Source organism: Crassostrea angulata, unplaced genomic scaffold (assembly GCF_025612915.1).
Source record: "Crassostrea angulata isolate pt1a10 unplaced genomic scaffold, ASM2561291v2 HiC_scaffold_17, whole genome shotgun sequence".
In the NCBI taxonomy this organism is placed as follows: domain Eukaryota; kingdom Metazoa; phylum Mollusca; class Bivalvia; order Ostreida; family Ostreidae; genus Magallana; species Magallana angulata.
In genome coordinates, this window is record NW_026441572.1 from 27,600 (window position 1) to 39,839 (window position 12,240).

The 12,240-nt window shown below is 31.7% G+C and overlaps 1 pseudogene; it reads right to left on the minus strand.

The window, feature by feature from the left end:
- Window positions 1-216: 216 nt before the first annotated feature.
- Window positions 217-3,455, minus strand: LOC128168590 (uncharacterized; annotated as a pseudogene).
- Between the last annotated feature and the right edge of the window lie 8,785 nt (window positions 3,456-12,240).

Here is a 12,240-nt window from a genome sequence, read left to right on the forward strand (position 1 = left end):
ATACATATTGTTTTACCTTCAAGCACGATCAAAGGTTAGATGCAGTGTTTCTGGCATATTAGTCTTCGTCTGTGTTCTTTTCAACAGTTTTCAGTGATTGATTTTGGTCCTCTTTACTCTATTACCATTGTACGTAAAATAATATATTAATTGTTACCGGTGGTTTCACACGACATGACTGACTATACTTTTATTGATTACACAAAACATACAAGACTATCCTATTTGGACGTAGATGTTCAGAACGTCTGCTCTACCGTATTCTAAAAAAGAAATTCACTAAAGTCAAACAGAATTCCAAAGTATTTTAACATTTAAATAAAAATTAACAAAGTTAAGTTCTTCTATTGAAGAAATATGAATTACATTTGAATGAATTACTTTAAGGAAAATACTTTATAAGATTACTGTCAAGAAAATTGTACAAATTTTGTAAGAATGGGTGTTTGAACAATCAATGTATCGTACCCTTGTCGTTCCACCTAGTGACATTTCCATTTTGGCCGTACAAAAATTGTGGATAAGTGGTTTGTTTTCCCATTCACATGGAACAGTGGCATTACCATCCTTTACAACTAACCATCCCATTTGTGCACCACATCCTCCTTTCTGTTTGTCGATGAAGAAGTTTCTATCATACCTTTATTCTCTTAAAAGAGTACATGTACATGTTTATTCATTGATTAAGGTCACCATAATCATGTCTTATTTCATAAGTCACTTGATACCTTTTGTTGCATCATCAAATGTGATATTTATTTTCAAATTCAAAATAAGAATTATGAAGACAGCTAATATTCGAATCTGCTTGAGCGTGAAACTAAATAACTAACACTTAGTATTCCGAATATAGACCTTGCTAGAAAACTCACTGTCGATGTAAAAACTGCTGTAAGTTTGACTTTTATACATGTCGGCCATACTTGATTTTAATATCCTGCTGTTGTTAAACCAGTTTAGATAGTTCGAATCTCTGCCATCAAATTCAATGAAAGCCACTGATTTACCCTGAACGTTCAGCTCAAGTTTGACCTTTATTAAAAGAAAGGATCATGATAATCTAAAAGAATTGAAAAAAAGAAGTGATGTATTTCTACAAAGATGACATTGATTTTTGTGTTAACTGTGTTTTCAATGGTTTTGCATTGCCAATCAATGAATATATCGACTTTATTAAAAAATTCTAGCTAATTAGCTAGAAACCAGATCGCTATAATAACTAATTAAGTTAATATGTACGTAATATTATCTGTTTTGGAACCTTTTGGAAATTATCTTGTTGATATTCAAGAAATTGAGGTACCTTATTGATATTTAGGCAGTCCCGGTGATCAATACTAGTATAGGGACTCTGTAACACCTTTGTAGTTGATTTATATGTTTCAAATCTGGCTTGCGGCGGCAGACAACCATTACTGATCGAACATGGGCAGTTTCCAGATACGATATCACAATTGTTGTGCATGGTTTTCCAAGCTTCTAAGACTTTTTCCCCATTTCCGCTAGGTGCATGGAAAAGAAGCGCCTATTTTTCTAAATAAATTTCTCAGTTATTTAAAAATTACATTTTAATATTCTATTTTAACCACATAAAAGATAAAGTAAACTAGCACGATAAAATGTTTATTTCACACTCCCGATCCGGGGGAGAGAGAGTATACTGTTAAATCCTAATTATCGTGTTCGTCTATCTGTACGAAACAATTTTTTGTCGTAGTTTTCTCAGGAACTACTGTTTGCGGATGCTTTACATTTTAACACGCTCTTCTTCAGCATGCCATTTTGTCTGATTTTATTTATACAGATCTGATGTAAAGAGCTAAAGCCACGAAGGGTGCTTCATATCCAAATTTAACAATATTACCAGGAAACAATCTCAAAACAATGAACATCACAAAAATATAAGCCTCGGTTTGGTTTGGTCCCTATCAATGGTGTAGGGCGCATGGAAAGAGCCTGTGTTTAACGTTGGATTACAAACACTTTATGACGTCATATTAAAGACAATGGCATTAGCTTTTCATGAATAAATTCAAACTACTGAAATTATTTAAAATCAGTGCACAATTATAATGTAAAATTCAATCAACCCAAACACCAGAGAAAAACATTTACATTCACATACATTTCATGGATCATTTGAGCTTCAATATGTTTTTTTAAATTTCTTGCTGAAAGTAAATATGATTATAGTAATCCGTCATCTTATTTTATTTTTAAGTCAGTAAACAAGTGTTTAAACGTTCAAATCAATTTAAACCTTATACTCCAAAAGCTTATAAGTACAATGTACATCAGATCATGCACGGAGCCTTTTTCCTAGCGATTGGGGGGAGTGGGTATACAAGAAAAGTTTTACGTGAATCGCTTGGAGTTTCAGGCAAAGCGTGTACACAACATGAGCAAAGCGTGTATCGTGTTAAACGGTTTTTTTTATGCGGTTCCTCCTTAAGCATTTACATGGACAGTAAGAACAAATAGAATTTGCGTAGAAAGTCGTTCATATTTTTCATACCGGTATAAGATTCAAATACACAATATCAATCAAGATTTTATATACAGTTATATACATTTTATATACAGTTTGAAGATATGACTTCTATAGACATTTCATTCTAAACAAAGTTGTGGTAATATTTTACGTTTTTCTTACGTTAATAGCATATGACAAGCATCCCCATAGCTCTTACATGTATTTTCCTTAAATAACTGAAATTATTTTGTTGTGAACAATCAGAAAACATATCACTTGGATATTTCATAAGACCCGATTTAGCTTAAGCAGTCAATCAAGCTCTGTTGATTTTTTTTTTTGGGGGGGGGGGGGTGCTGGATTGTGAAGTGTTTCGTTGTTGTCAGCAGTCATTAGAAGTAACTTTAAATAAGTTTGAATATTAATTTTGATGAATTATACAATTTAAATGTCAGTGTTTTTCCTAGAACATTTTTTATGCATGGGGGGGGGGGGGTTTCAGAGTTAAAAGCGCCCCAGCTGGCGCAAAATCACTGCGCATTTAAATAATATAACCATGCTCTATTGTTGTTTTTTTTTGTCAGAGGAAGTTTGTCAGAGTTAGTGTGCGGTGCAGCGTAAAAGCGCCCCAGCTGGCGCAAAATCACTGCGCATTTAAATAATATAACCATGCTCTATTGTTGTTGTTTTTTTGTCAGAGGAAGTTTGTCAGAGTTAGTGTGCGGTGTCAATACATTTACAACAAACTTCATTCAACTTATTTTGGACAGTGGATATTTCCTGTTTAAATCGGGGGTTTATATAAAGGTCTCTGTGATATCTTGACACCAGTTCCCTTCCCTTTACATACATGTATGTACATAGTCAATCATTTTTAGAGGCATAGTATATACGATGTTTTTATTCATGTGACAACGCCTCCGTGTATTACCTTTATTCTCAAGTTTCCAATATCCTTGTGACAAATAAACAGCTCACGCATATCGAAACCAAGCTAACACCATCGAGCGAACATTGTGCTATTTTTAGATCTTGGAAAATCCACAACATTCGATAATGGCGGAGATGTTGAAGAAGGTACATTATATTGAAACAAGAAGTAAACAAGCCTCTATTTATGCATTTATTACCAATTAATAAACTCAGTTTTAATATATCTCAATTGTCCTTTCACCATGTTAACCGTTACCACATGAGCCCCCCTTGCTGAGATCGATGTCGAAGTTGACGACGCTCTATGCGGGTGCAAGCTTGAGCGGAGAAACGACAACTGCATATCTACTTAACACTGTTAAGATGTAAAATAAACGGCAAAAAATGAAACACTATAGAATAAAACCTACATCTCCATGGAATTGAACATACTTAAGAATTCCAATTATTGGAACGAATTTAGATATCTTTCGTAGACATGCCGTTATACAAATCTGGGGCCCGTTTCATAAAGCTGTCATAAGATTTATCATAAGACATGTCTTAAGATTGTCATAAGATTTGACTTGTGCTTATCATAAGATATGTCATAGCTGTTTCACAACGCTGTCATAACTTTAACTTATCTTAAGATGATATCAAGATAATTATTATAGAAGCGATTGCATAAAATTCAATGAGTTAATTGTAAAGTAAAGAATTTATTTACGAAATCTGCAGTATAAATATATATTTAATAGCATTTGATTACTGGATACTTTATAATGTACCGTATGTTTTTGTACTTTCTTTTGATAAGAACAATAAAGACAAATCAGTGAAGAAAATAGTGTTCTTTTATTGATTGATGATTAATAAGGAGGCTGAATGTTTGAAAGATAAATCTATAAAAATGTAAAATGATAATTTTGAAACCATACAATCTTAATTTTTTTCTATAGTAATTCAAAATCGTAATCTACTGACCATTTGGCCTCCTAAATACCTGTATACAAATGCATGTCTCGCATTAAAATAATGAAATATCTTTAAATTACTATTACTATATCATTACCAGTATCTAAAACAACAGAAACAATTTAAAAAATTTAATACAATTTGAATGAACACAATATTCGGAGGAAAGATGGCAATTACTTAGTTCTCAGAATCGAGTTTGAATTAATCCGTCATTGTTTACTCTTTGGAATATAACATTGTCTGGTGGTTGAAAAACTATATAATTGTTTATGTTTCGGGGCAGATGGACGTTGTTTTTATGCAAATGTTATGTAGCACCACACAAGCAGTCACGATTCCACAAGGTCTCTCGGGCCGGAATAGTAGGGTCCCTCCGGAGTGATCGATGTATGGGAACCTCATTTTAAGGACACCAAACGCTCGCTCAATTGGAGAACTGGTTTTAGCGTGGGCATCATTGTATGCCTCCTCATGGGGGTTGCTTGGGTTCAAGACGGGTGTTAGTAAGTGATTCTTTAAAGGGTACGCACTGTTACCAACTAGACAACCTCTGTTAATGTTGCCATTCTCAAACATTTGACACAAAACAGAATTTGAGAACACATATGCGTCATGAGATGATTAAGGCCACTTTGCTACCAAATTCAAAAATTTCAAATTGGAATTGCAAACTGCAATCACATTTATTGAATGAACGTTTTTTCTGCTAACAAACAAATACTCATGAGTTGAAGGTGCCTGAATGGGAATATGTGTCCCGTTTATTGTCCCTATCACATTTGGGAAATTACATATATGAGCGAAGTCCAGTATAGTATTGTTTATACAATACTGTCAGTAAATGGAAATTTAATGTAGACAAGACTTAAGGCAACTAGAGTAGATGTAACAGCGTAAACAATTCTGGACACACTTGCTTTACTTAAACCATGAAGATCTGCATATATACAGCTTGAAAACTTCCACTTTCATAAAAGCGAAGCGCAACCATATTGCATGAAAATGCAATGGTGTTGGAAGGGCGTGTGATTTTTGGTTGGGTGCTCTAAACGATCGTTACATGGAAACATACATCCGTGGATTAGAAACTCTGAACCAGACTGAAGAGCGTTATGGAAACTTATTGGTACCTGTAGTCTTGAGAAAACTACCATAAAAAATCAGACAGAACTTGGCTAGAACCCATGGAGGAGATGACTGGACACTTGGTGATCTGAGGAAAGCCATTGGACATGAGCTGTCAATTCTTGAAGCAGGATCGAACACTGATGAAGATTGGTATTACAACGACTCAACATGTCAGAGAACAGCAAACTTTTATGCAAAGGCATTTAAGGGAAAGCCGACTAACAATAGAAGACAGCAATTCTTTCAACACAAACCAAACTTTGAAACCAGAGATGCACACGAGTATCAAAACAAATCCTGTGTATTTTGTGATAATATTAAAAATGTAATAAATGAATAATGTAATCATCAATATATTCATTATTGATATGATATTTTTGAAATATGTAAGGACAGAAATCAAATGGCTTCCATACATTCTGAAAAGGTCATTGGGATTTATGGTAGAATTAGATTGGCAATCATTTTGGGATTCATTCAACTCTGGAGTTCATGACAATATCAGTTTAAGTGATGTTCAGAAGTTCAATTACTTGAAATCACTGCTCCTTTGTGAGGCTTTATCAGTGGTAGAAGGATTAGCGCTTACCAATGCCAATTATATAAAGCCATTGATCTACTGAAAGAGAGGTATGGACAGCCACACAAAATTACTCGAATTTATATGCAAGCATTATTGGACCTACCTGAACCAACTGATCCTTTACACATGCAGTTTGAGGGAATTCTATGGCTCATTACATAAAAAATAAGTCAACGATAACATATCTTGGCAAACGGAACTTCTCTAAGATGTTACAATCGTCCATATAATCTAATGGGTTGATTCTGTCCTTGAATACACGCTCACGCCTATTTCTATCAAAACATAGGTCGCCGCCATGTTTAAAATTGACTTAAGAGAAGTATCTGCGTGTCTTAAGATTTTGAACAATTTTAAGATTATCATAAGTTAAGACACATTTGTGAAACAGCTATGATAAAAACTTACGACACATTTTGGTCTTAAGACAGATATTTGTCTTAAGATAGCTTTGTGAAACGGGCCCAGTGAATGTTAATGCATTCTCTTTTTTGAAAAACATATACACAAATCAATACACGTTGTTCGAGTTATCGCCATTTTTGTAAACAGTGACCATGGCGACACGGTGATAAGTGTTATATTATGATGGATTTATGCAGTTATCATAGAACAAAGAGATACTTTAAGAGTTTAGACATTATCAAATTATCTTCTCATTTTAAGAATCATCGTATTGATAAGTTGACTTTGGCCTTTTAATACAAAATCAACGGTCATAGGCGAGCTATACCTGCAATATTAAGACGACGTACCTGCATACGCTTAATATAAAAACGAGTGTTTTTCGTTTTCAGTTAAAACTAACGAAAGGAAAATTTATCAAACAAAATAAAATTAATATTTTTGCATTTCAAAACATTTATGTAATCAGACAAGCAATGTAGCGACATTATTTTAAATATATCTAAGGGATATTCCCCGTGATTCTACTGTTCCGATGAGTGTGAAGCTGATAGTAAAGTTGGATTTAAGATGTGGACACACCTCTTGAACAAAATAAAAGTATGCAGTTTTTTTTTTCTATTTTCTTCTAAATGAAATATATTTAATTTTGTTCGACGGGTGTGGCCATCTTTATTTGGAATAAATGTTATAAAATTGATAGTGTTTAGCGAAAAACGCTAAAGCGCGCGTGTTTAAACGTCTACAGTACAGGTATGACGTCACAGCAGAATTTTTTTAAGTACATATCCGGAATACGGATGTTGTCATATCACCAAGCCTAAGTAAAAATTCCTGTACAAAAAATTTCCGAACATTTTCTTAGGAATGACCGTCAACAAAGTAGTAAAGACGACTAAATAGAAAATATATTTGTTTGGAAACACAGTGGGCTGATGTCCAGAGTTTTAATGTGCATATTATCGAATATTTAAGTTACGTCATTCAATCTTTCAAATGTCATTGGTTATCCTTAATGAGACCATGAAGACGCTTATTTTCATATTTTATTCTATGCATAGCAATGTCATGAGATTATTAAAAATTGTTTAAAACCTTGATGAATAAATTATAGAATTAAATCGGGATATATTACTATTTGTATAATTAAGATACTTACTTGAAAATTAATACCGAGTTTAAACTCTATTTTGTCAGATTATAATGAATATTGAAATTTTTAGGTTGACGTGGAAATGGCCTCGTATGATTCCTCGTAAGACTCATTAAATAGACTTCACCCTATGCAAAATTAGAGGTTAAACAAATTAACTGTAATTGGATATAAAAGGGATAATTAGCATACCTTTAAATTCACACATGTCAGCTTTAACATGAATTGTCCTTTTTCTCATTAAAAACATCTCTGCTAAATCGATTCTACAAGATATAAATTAATTGAAATTTGAATCATATTAACAGCAACACTTCCAATATAAGTGAATATGAGTGAGAGGAAAGTGTGAATGAAAGGATAATTATTCAAAAAACTGTATTCATTTTATTTAATATTTTTCTTGAAGAGTGAAATAAAAAAAAACATTATCTATATTTATTTAATAGTATGTATGTTAATAGTATGCTAATAGTAATGGGAAAAAGTTTACCTGCCAAAGGGTTCCTCGTTTACAAATGTAAAAAAAAAGTTCAAATTTGCTGAGAGGGCATTTGGAGTGTAAAATTACCTATTCTACCAAACAGAACTAAAGACAAATTAAGCATTTATTTTATTTGCCCTCAATAAAACCATTAGATAACTATTAGAATGATAGCAAACACATAAAGGTGTTAAATCTTTCAAAAATGCAAGAAAGACGAAAAATAATAAAGATCTAAGGAAAATAGTAGACAAAACGAACATCAGACTGCGTTTATCATTGATCCGGCAGAACTGCACTACAATGGAACAGATTCTTTCGTCAATTCCAAAAATATCTTGAAGAGGACAACTCTTTTTGCACAAGTTTATTTCCATCGGACATTTTTTTCAAAAAAATTAAAAATAATTTATTTCAATTAGCAATGCAAAAATGCAAGTAAATCTCAAGTAGAGAGCAGACTATAATTGTTATCAAAACACAATTCAAGGCTTTTGTTCTTTATTTAATCATGAAAGTTGGACAATACATCGGACACACCTTGTGAACAGATTTGGCAACAAAAACTTAAAACACATTTAAAGCTAAAGTTTTACAAATTTCAAAATGTCAGTACAAAGCATGACTTAATAGTTTATATACATGTAATTAATATAACATTGATATTATTAGTAAAATAATCAGATACTGTTATTATCAAATTCAATTACGATAATTGGAAGCATTTATTGTTTCAATAAGAGGGGAAATACAATTTTTAATAAGAGGTGAGCTAGAGCAGATAAAAATAAATAAAATTTAGGGACCTATCAGTAGATAGCCCGAACTGAAAAAGTTTACATATATATATTTCATAAAAATGATATATGTGATAGTTTAATGTTTTATCAGCTCATCTTGAAATGACAATGGATTTTTTATAATTAAAAAGAACATTTCACTTCGTACCTTATGTACTTCTTATAGTGTTGGGGTCAGTGGGTAGAGGACAGCTTTCTTATCTATATACATATCATCTTCTTATTGAAAGAAATTTAAAAAATGATTTGAATTACATGTCTTTTAATTATTAAATATTATCAAATATATTAAAATCATGTGTAATTGACAATTTGATCAAATTGGTAAAAATAAATTAGCATGAACAAATAGCAACTTTATAAATAGGCCATAATAATGACCAACCACTGATGGCATATTCTATTTCTGATTAGTATACCACTGACACACAAGAGGCTTTGAGCAAGATAACACTTGTTTTATTGATCAAAATTTTTACCTCTGTATACTTTATCTTAATAATAATTACCTTAATATATGCATTAATCCATGAATAGACCTTCCATGAAACATGACATGAGATCGAAACCATAATAAAACAGTATAAACTATGAGATTATAATAACTATCTAAGACTCTAATTATCAAGCTAAAAATGGTAGAATACCTTTCTTGTTCATCTGTAGTCCTGAATGTTCAAGCAATCCATCTATTGAGAACATTTAAGGTAAGGTTTGCGGCTTGCATTTTTTAGAGGTTATACCAAAGTTACATACCATTTTGTTCACTATACTAAAGTCTTTTTTCTCATGAAATTCAAATGAATTTTGCCCGTCTCGTTTTATAACTACAAATGGTCAAAGCTCATGATTTCATATTTTCATTTTGATGAAATGTAAACAGTTTCGTGAAAATATGTACATTTTATATGTGACTATAACGGGGGTTATTTATGCTTAAAATGTTCGAAAATAATATCACTATTAATATCACGATTCACTTTTATTAATTTCTGATGAACTATCTAAAAATAGAATAAAATGCAACAAAAGTCTTAATTTTGGACTACTATTATGTAAACGAAAACATCTTATTTGAAACCTTTCCAAGTCCACCGATTTCAGGAAAAAAGTATCTTAGAATATGTGTAATCTGATGTTTCTAAAACACTATTCAAAACCATATGATGCGGATTTCGTTTTCGTGGAAATTGATAAAATGCTTGTGTCCTCTTATTTTTTTCATTGAAACTAAAAAAAAACCCGCGAAATAAAAAAAAAACTGAAATCAATTATGACGTCATATAAATTTTGACGTCATAACTGAAATAAAGGGTAGTTGGTGTTACGTCACAATGAAAATGTGTGAGTTATCTCCCTGTAACCGCAAACCTTACCTTAAAGTAAATAAAACTTCGAAGACTAATTGCTGGTCTGTTATTAATATTTCAATTTTTCTAAAAACAATGTTACATTCTGTCAGAACAATTTCTTTCGTTGTTGATTGAACGCAATACAAGAAACTTCAAATTAGATCAAACTAAACCTGCTATCAAGAGTAACGTTTCCCTTAAATAATTTTGAAAAAATTCAATTTAAGAGGACTCGATAATTGTGGCCGTTTTTAGACTGTTTTGATCTCCTTTTAAAGAAAAGATCCGTATAAAAATATAGAAAATTGACAAAATCTAAAAAATATATAGATATCGTGTTTAATAAATTATAGTTTATAGTTTTCTATATCAAATCTTAAAATTTTTGGTAGATTTAATGATTAGATTGTTGACCCTCCAGCCTTTTTAAGAATATTATTAATAATCCTGCTTCAATTTCCAAGAAATTCACATTCAGTATAAACCTTAAAGTGTACAGACCTCATAGTTATGTTTAAGAATACAATCAGTACATGATTATCTTAACCATTGCTTTTCTTAAATTTTCTCTGGTCGATAAACACATGTTAAATGTTTTAAATTTGAACTTTATATTCCTATAAAAGTAACACTATTGTACATCACTCAGCAAGTATTAGTTCAATCATTAGAGTATGTAGATGATAACCATATAAGGAAACACATACTATTACTTCACCTCGCCGTCCATGAGATTAATAAACCCGATAAATAATTCCATCAGTAACAAATCTAATAAGTTTTCTGTTTTCCCAAGGACTATCAAGTGAGACATTTATTTACAAAATTGATGATCTACGTAATTCCTTGTCAAAGAGACCCTACATCTCTTACAAGTTTTAACAATAAAAATTCTCATTCTCACCTACCAAATACGCTTTTAAAATCTTTTATTACAATTTTATTCACGTTTACTGTTTTGTTTTCTATTTAATTTCGAACGTTTTCTCTTCTTTCATCGGCAAAGCAGAGGTTTAATCAAATCTAGACGCTAACGTTTTTTTTTCTGCTCAGGACTTAGTTTGCAAAGTGGTGTTAGTTTAAAGGGCAACTACTCAAATATTTACAAGTAATTATTAAAATCAATAACTACAAATGAACAAATACGAAACACGGTTTACATACAAGATAATATGAAAAGTCGCGATAAGTATGCAAATTTCCCTAAGTCATTTCTCACTGATATTTGAATACAATTATCACTAATACTAAGAATTGATCTTTTAGATAGGGGTGCCATGGAGATGCGCGTGAAATATCACTAATTATTTTTTTTTTCTTTAGGGAGGGCGGTGGGCAAATAATGTAAAAAAAAAACCTGTTTACTATTGCAAATAAAGAATAGCTACCAAAACTTTTCACACAATTTTCTTTATAGCAAAATCGTCATTTGAAAAATGAATTGGATGCCTTTTGGATGCACAATAAGGTTTCGAAAATAAGATTTTCATTCAGGAGTCCATGAAATGCTAAAAAAAAATTACGTTCATTCTTTTTTTAAAAACGGTTCTCAAAGTTCCTTTAACCAATTTAACAATAAACTTATCTCTTAAAATATGAATAAGGTTGTCTTGAAAATTCGCAATAACTTTTTGGAAATTCAATTTTTAATTTGGAGGTCAAATAGTAAGCATGAATACAATATGTAAGGGTGTCTTCATCCAGGGATCAATGCCTAAAATTGACTTTTTTACACAAACTCTAGGTACCATAACTCCTCTTAGATTTTACACAACAGTTAAACTACCGGGTATTGAAAGATCATGCCTGGTTTAAAGGACTCAGAGTCTTTTCTTACAATTTTACAATAGTAAAATCATCTTTTTATTGGTATTGTTCTCTGTATGTGCTATATTTCTCGAGAAAAGTGTTAACGTAAACTAGGTCTGAGTTTACGTCTACCGTAAGTACGTACACGTAATTAGTCAAA